The 7,796-nt window shown below is 36.1% G+C and overlaps 1 pseudogene; it reads right to left on the reverse strand.

The window, feature by feature from the left end:
* Positions 1–3,854: 3,854 nt before the first annotated feature.
* Positions 3,855–5,768, reverse strand: LOC140048032 (uncharacterized; annotated as a pseudogene).
* Positions 5,769–7,796: the final 2,028 nt, after the last annotated feature.

The following is a 7,796-nucleotide window of genomic DNA, read 5'->3' on the forward strand; positions in this document are numbered from 1 at the left end:
ATTGAGCTGGTATCCACTTGCAGGTATAGAACTAGTTTCGTAATTAACTGTGATTAAAAAATACTCAATAGGCGCGTCTACTTGTTTAATATTAAATTATTTTCAACATTTTAAAACTTTAAACCGTGACATGATAATCTTTTCAAAAACTTATCAATAACACTTTTAAAAACGATTTTCTAAACGAACACATTACAATTATTCATTGACACCTGTAAGATAAAATGAAAACACAAATTATTTATAAATAATGAGATAAATATTTATATTTACTGTACTAAAAAAATAAAAACGATCGAGGTAAAACAATTGTTAATAGTATTAGAAATTCTATATTCAAAATTAACTAAAAACATAATTAGCGTTTTCATTAAATAATAAAAATGTATCTAGTGCGTCCCATGCAAAATAGCGCGACCGATTTCAAACGCGACCGATATCATTAAACGTATAGCTCTAGCGGCGCGCCATACAAAATACCGGAAGTTGATTTTAAACGCGACCGATTTCATCTGACACCCTTTAGTTTTAGGGCCTGTTTTTGAAATAAATTTACCACGCGTTGTGCTTTCATCCCATATAGGCCTAGGCTAAATCATTGTTGTCTTTTTAATTTCGTTATGATAGCTTGATGGGTGTTTGCCACACAACTGATAAAGAAAAACGCCCTAAAGGACATCTAGACTTGGATTGTAAGTGATATTTGTTATTGAATGCGGTCTGACTAGGCCTAGCCTAGGCCCTAGGCCTAGGCATAGATATAATTATTATCTCTAATGGACTAGGGTAGGCCTAGTAGTAGGGTTCCAGGACGATTCGGCCCTGAGACGATTCGGCCCGGGACTATTCGGCCCACTTTGTGGGCGCGCCGAAACGTCTCACTTAGACCAAATTCATATTAATAATTAATTTTTTTTTGTATTTATCAAAATTATCAAGGCGTTTAACAATCCGTATTTTATTGATATTGACAATGTTGATATATATGTATACTACTATAATATATAATAAATTACTAAAAAAACGTAATTTTATATTCAATTTATTACTTCAAAAACCTTGTTTATTTCGTCGTGCATTCGCCAAGCGGCCAACAGAGGGCGTAACTTGTTTACATCGTTCACATGACTAAAAAATGATCATTTTCGACAATGTTTTTAAAATGTTTGCTTTATTGCATTTTTATCCCTAGTAGTACTACCCATAGTCTCTATGAAAATAAATTTTGGGGATAAAAGCTTATTTTATGCTTATAAAATACATATCAAAGCCGATAAATTTAAGTGTGCCGAATCGTCTCGGGGCCGAATCGTCTCGGGGCCGAATAGTCTCGGGCCGAATCGTCCCGTTACCTCTAGTAGCAGCCCCTAAAAGCTGATGTTTTACCATCATCATGTTTGTAACGTGGACCTACTGAGGCTATAAACGATTGTACTGTACTGTCCTAGTTAAAGCTTTGGTAGGCCTAGGCTAGGGGTCAAAGAGGCCGAGCAGAGTCTCGCCGGTCAAACCAGGCGCGGCCGGTCTGATGTACTTTAAAGTCGCCTCTTACACACAGTCGCACATTCGCAACACTAGGCCTAGACTAGCAGACAAGTCAACAACTCTTACATTTTTTGACGAATTTTTATGTGATAGCAATTAGGGCCTATAACAAGATGTATAATAAAAACAAATTAATGTTGGCCTACTAGGCTAGGAGGTACGTAACGTACGTGACAAAAAAATATTTTATATTAGGCCTATAACTATATCATTGGAAAGGGAATTCGAAAAAGCATTACATTTAGTTACCAAATTCAATGTCGTCCAGCCAATATTAACAGAGTTATTAATCTTTATGATGTAAATATTGCGCAAATATTATGTCCTAAAGAGTATAGGGTGATTGCATGTGAGGTCAAAAGGTCATAAAAGTTGACCTTGTTATGGTCCAATGCAACTGATAGACAAAGGTTTCTGCTGCCAAGAAAATACCATATTTATTAGTATATGGTATTTTTTATACAAGATTTTTTGGCAGCCAAAACTGCACTCATAAAAAAAAAAGTGTAATAAAAGGGACAACCACAATTATAAAGACATTTATAAAAAAAATAAAGCAGCAGGAGTACGGAATAAACATGTCTCCAAAGCAAGTAAACTCAAAGCTGTGAAAGCAGTACAACATTGCAAAAGACAATAACTCAGGGAGGGAACGAATTACTTGTTCCCATTACTATGTTTTCTGTGCTCTCACAACATCTCTATCGCTAGTGCTAGACTGTTGAAAGTGAGGCGTAAAACTTCCTTTATTGCGACTTTTAATTATTGACCAAATGAATGGCAACTTGGGTAAAAAAGAATTTTAACATGACCACCCAAGAAGTTTTTTTAGCAGAAACGAGGTCCTAAAAAATACGGTATAAAAAATACCGTGTTTTATACCGTATTTTTTTATCGTATTTTGAGCAGTTGCAGCAGAAACAAGCCCAAACAAACTCCAGCACTTTTCTCACATGTGGTGTTTACACAATGATTATTTGCTCTCTTTAATTGTATATTATTTTTCTGAAATGCCAAGTTTTTGTGCAGTAAAGGATGTAGGAGTTTCTTTCTTCAGAATTCCTAAAGTTTTGAGGCTACATGGTGCTGAAAAGCAGGAATTGAAGGCAAAAAGGCAGAGAGTCTGGCTAGCTAACATACATAGAGAGGAAATCAATGTTAGAAAAATCGGAAACTATCGTGTATGTTTTAAACATTTTATTGGAGGTATGTTTTGATTTTTAACATTTTTAAGTAATTGTTTGTTAAAATACTGTAGACTAGCAGAATTTGATATGTTTAGAATGTTTCAAATATATGATGCTATTAGTATTAGCTAGGCTATATTAAATGTATGTTGGGATGGAGGATGCATGGATACCATGCTGGGCACCCCATGTTGTTTAATTTCTGATTTAAGGAAGTCAAAATGTATTAATTTATAGCATGTCTCAACACAGAATAAAAAAAATTTTAATTTTAAATCAACCTAAATATTAATAAAATATTCTTCTGTACATATTTTTTAGGCAAGCCTGCACCACTTGCTGAACAATCTCATCCTGATTGGGCTTCAACTCAAAACATGGGTAGGTTGGACTTGGGTGACCATACCGCTCAACGAGATAAAGAGCGATACGAAAGGTCACAAAAAAGACACTTTTGAAGCAAGAGCATGGATGTTTTTCAGCTACAAGCACCAAAATACAGTAAAGTTTTTAATTGGCCAATTTCATATCTGTCTGCGGCATGGAGGAGGCAGGGGTACAGATAAGATAATCAAACAGACAATGCAGGCATGCCAAAAGTTGACAAAATTGCTAGAGTGTGCTGTGCATTGTTTAATTTATGTCCCGCCATTGTTAGAAGTTGTTGACCTGATTGATGTTTAAAGGATTTTAATGCAGCCTAACATGCATTTTCATGTTTGGAAGGAACAGCTTGGTCTATTCTCTGATTTATATTATGATACTGTACAATAATTGAATTGAAAAAGTGGTATATTTATTTGTGACTTCGATAGTAAGTGTTATTACACAACCATTTACATATAGCATAAACCAAATAGTATTTTATTTATACAAGACACACAAGTTTAGCAGCGGTCTTAACAACTTTTCCGTCTGCATTTACAAGGGCTTCGGACCTTTAGACAAAGTCTGGCTGCATTAAATAGCCGTTTTTTGCCATTTTTTATTTTCTGTATTATTTTATTAACACCTTAGATTTTTTGTTTTGTGACAATCAGGGCAGAACTAAGTCTTGGGACTGTATGTATCTTTCAGTTTAAGGCAATCATGATGAAACCATTTAATTGAACAGCTTTGATTGTCCTTGCAGTAACACCATTTTTCTGAAGCATCATCAATTACTGTAATGTCGCCAGCAAAGTGTTGTGGCGGTCGAGTAAAAAACTTTCCAACTATTTCTGGTAGAACTGCCATCTGGAAAATGTGTCTTAAACAGCTTCTTTCCACAGCATTGAATCTTGGTTGACCCTTTCAATGTGAATTTCTTTTTCTGTCCAGTCAACAAAGTCACAGTATTTGCGTTCTGAAATAAACATCCGAGTTTGGATCTGATAATAATATTGATGATTTCTTTTTAACTTAAAAGATCCATCAACCACCTCTAGACAAAAATGTCTGTCCACTGTAGATTCTTCAATGCTCTCTTTTTTCTTATAAAATGGGCATTTAACCTCAAGCACCGCAGCAATTGCATGTTATAAGGCCATTGTGTGATGCACCTAAAAATGGCCATTTCTCGTTCATCATCAGACCACAATCAGTAAACTTAAATTCTAAATGTTTAGCCTTTGTGATCGACTCATATTTCTTTCTTGCTGTGTGCTCGTGGTTGCATCCCCATCTTTTTGCCTCAGTAGAAAACTTCATAGCTTCAGGGTAACAAATGCTTTTTATTAAGCTAACATTTTTAATGCTCTAATCCTACCAGCTCTGTGTCGGAACCAACTGCTAGACTTAGCTTGTTCCCTTGTATGTTTTTCAACATTTGCTATTTCTTCCTTCTTTATATCCAGCTTAACCTTATCACATTTTTTAAGCAGCTCTGTGTAAGAAAGCTTCGGAGCTTCCGGATCGTATAGCTTGCTTATTATAGGAGGAGACTGCTCATGGACTTCCATTGGAATAAATGAATCACAGTAATTTAGCAAAGTACTCAATACCACAGATTTTGGTGAAATCAATGTCAGTTGCTCGTCATTCATGACATCGAAAGCTAATGTACATGTCACAACTGATCTGAACTCTGGTCTTGAGGTGCTGTCGTCAATTGATTCATCAAGTTTTCTTTTATGTGATCTCGCAGAGGAGACATCAATTGAAGACACTGGTATAGCGACCACATGCTTTTATTTGGTTCCATCCAGTATGCTTTTTTTTTTTCGTTAATACATTGTCCTGTCTAGAAATGTTGTAAATCCTCTAGGATCACCTTTGTATCGCAGCTTACTCATTTAAAGTATGTGTGGTGCCATTATGCCTCTACGTAAGAAAGTCATTGTCGCAAGCTTCGTCAAAATCGCTTGTAATTCGTCTGTTGTATTTTGTCCTGCAGGATGTCCCTTTTCTTTTTTATTCATGCTATACTTTATATTTTGTATCTGTTTCATGCCTCCTAGAATTGGCGTTCCTTCCATATAACAGGGGATCAGCATGATCTTCCCTTGGAGCTTGTGTGGCAGAAAGTCTCTATTTTGCTGCCATCATTGTACTGTTTGCAGTTCTGATATATTCGGTTCCCGCTGTTGTTAGGTTTCCGTGACTTCTCTTTGTTTTTGGAAATTTACCCAGGTATTCTACTAGCACTAAATTAGTTGACTCGTCTGGAAAATGTTTGTCAATCCATGTGACCCTTTTTCGGAAAGCAACAGCACACTAAAATGGTGTGTTAAGGTTGTGGGTTCATTGGTTTCCAGGCACCTTTTACCTTTGTACAGGACACACCATCCCGTTTAGCCACAGTCATCATAACGCCATTCATCATAGCAATTATTGTCCGAGGTGTTGTAGTTTGAGATGAATGCCAAGTACCACAGTCATCATAAAAAATACTGCGTTTACTATCTGCCCTGAGTGCAAAGTTTTCTCCATTGTCTACAACATATGCAACATTTTCTTTTATGCCACAAGGAACCTCATTGACAACTTCACTAATTGGAGTGTGTACCAAAATTTGTCTCATGCGACTGATTCCAAGAAATCTACCTTACAATTTGATACCCTGTCCTAGACATAGTTGTACAACTTCTGCAGCATTTTGAAGCAACTTTGAGTCCGTGGATACCGAGGGTGTATGTGATGTTTAGAATTTATTCCTCCATTTGAAATCCTCAAGCGACTCTAGGTTAGAGGACGATACGGTCCTAGATGGTTCAGCATCCAATGATGTGGGAATTTTGGACCATTTTTGTTCATCCTTCCAGTGAAATTCTGGCACTGAATCTAGGTCAGACGATGAACATATATCTTCATTTTTATGTTGTTTTGCATTAGACAATGGTACACCTATTATAATAAAATAAATGGATTAAGCAAGTTCGAAGATTCAGTCAATTTTTTGAGATTTGCTACTTTTTATTAATTAATCGAGGTAGGCGTCTAATCATTTTTTGCAAAACATTTAATAGAATCTTAATGGGTGAAAAATTGTAAACAAAATGTCGAGAAATAAGTAGCTGTTTTCGTTTTGATCTACTTTTTCTTTACAAATTCATTGTCGCAAGCTTCGTCAAAATCGCTTGTAATTCGTCTGCTGTATTTTGTCCTGTAGGATGTCCCTTTTCTTTTTTCTTCATGCTATACTTTATATTTCGTATCTGTTTCATGTCTCGAGAATTGGCGTTCCTTCCATTTAACAGGAGATTAACATAAACGTCTCTTGGAGCTTGTGTGTCAGAAAGTCTCTATTTTGCTGCCATCATTGTACTGTTTGCAGTTCTGATATATTCGGTTCCCGCTGTTGTTAGGTTTCCGTGACTTCTCTTTGTTTTTGGAAATTTACCCAGGTATTCTACTAGCGCTAAATTAGTTGACTCGTCTGGAAAATGTTTGTCAATCCATGTGACCCTTTTTCGGAAAGCAACAGCACACTAAAATGGTGTGTTAAGGTTGTGGGTTCATTGGTTTCCAGGCACCTTTTACCTTTGTACAGTACACACCATCCCGTTTAGCCACAGTCATCATAACGCCATTCATCATAGCAATTATTGTCCGAGGTGTTGTAGTTTGAGATGAATGCCAAGTACCACAGTCATCATAAAAAATACTGCGTTTACTATCTGCCCTGAGTGCAAAGTTTTCTCCATTGTCTACAACAAATGTAACATTTTCTTTTATGCCACAAGGAACCTCATTGACAACTCCACTAATTGGAGTGTGTACCAAAATTTGTCTTATGCGACTGATTCCAAGAAATCTACCTGTCAATTTGATACCCTGTCCTAGATATAGTTGTACAACTTCTGCAGCATTTTGAAGCAACTTTGAGTCCGGGGATACCGAGGGTGGATGTGATGTTTAGAATTTATTCCTCCATTTGAAATCCTCAAGCGACTCTAGGTTAGAGGACAATACGGTCCTAGATGGTTCAGCATCCAATGATGTGGGAATTTTGGACCATTTTTGTTCATCCTTCCAGTGAAATTCTGGCACTGAATCTAGGTCAGACGATGAACATATATCTTCATATTTATGTTGTTTTGCATTAGACGATGGTACACCTATAATAAAATTTATACATTTATAATAAAATAAATTGATTAAGCAAGTTCAAACATTTGTTACACAGGTGGAAAATCATACTCTGTGAAATAATACACGCAACATAAATGCAAGTGTTGGTGTCTCAGTATCTGACTTTTTAATGATGATAAGTCACATTCCAGAGACAACCTCAGCTGCAAAGGAGGTCATGTGATACTCCACAGGTCCTTGAACTAAATTTTGTAGGGGTCTAATATCTGTGCTGCTTACTCACAGGTAATAAACAATCAATCACGGGTACAGTACAGGGATCTAACACATTTAATAGAATCTTAATGGGTGAAAAATTGCAAACAAAATGTCAGAAAAAGTAGCTGTTTTCGTTTTGATATACTTTTTCTTTACAAATTCATTGTCGCAAGCTTCATCAAAATTGCTTGTAATTCGTCTGCTCTATTTTGTCCTGTAGGATGTCCCTTTTATTTCTTTTTCATGCTATACTTTATATTTCGTATCTGTTTCATGCCTCTAGGATTGGAGTTC

Source organism: Antedon mediterranea, chromosome 4 (genome assembly GCF_964355755.1).
Source record: "Antedon mediterranea chromosome 4, ecAntMedi1.1, whole genome shotgun sequence".
Classification (NCBI taxonomy): Eukaryota; Metazoa; Echinodermata; class Crinoidea; order Comatulida; family Antedonidae; genus Antedon; species Antedon mediterranea.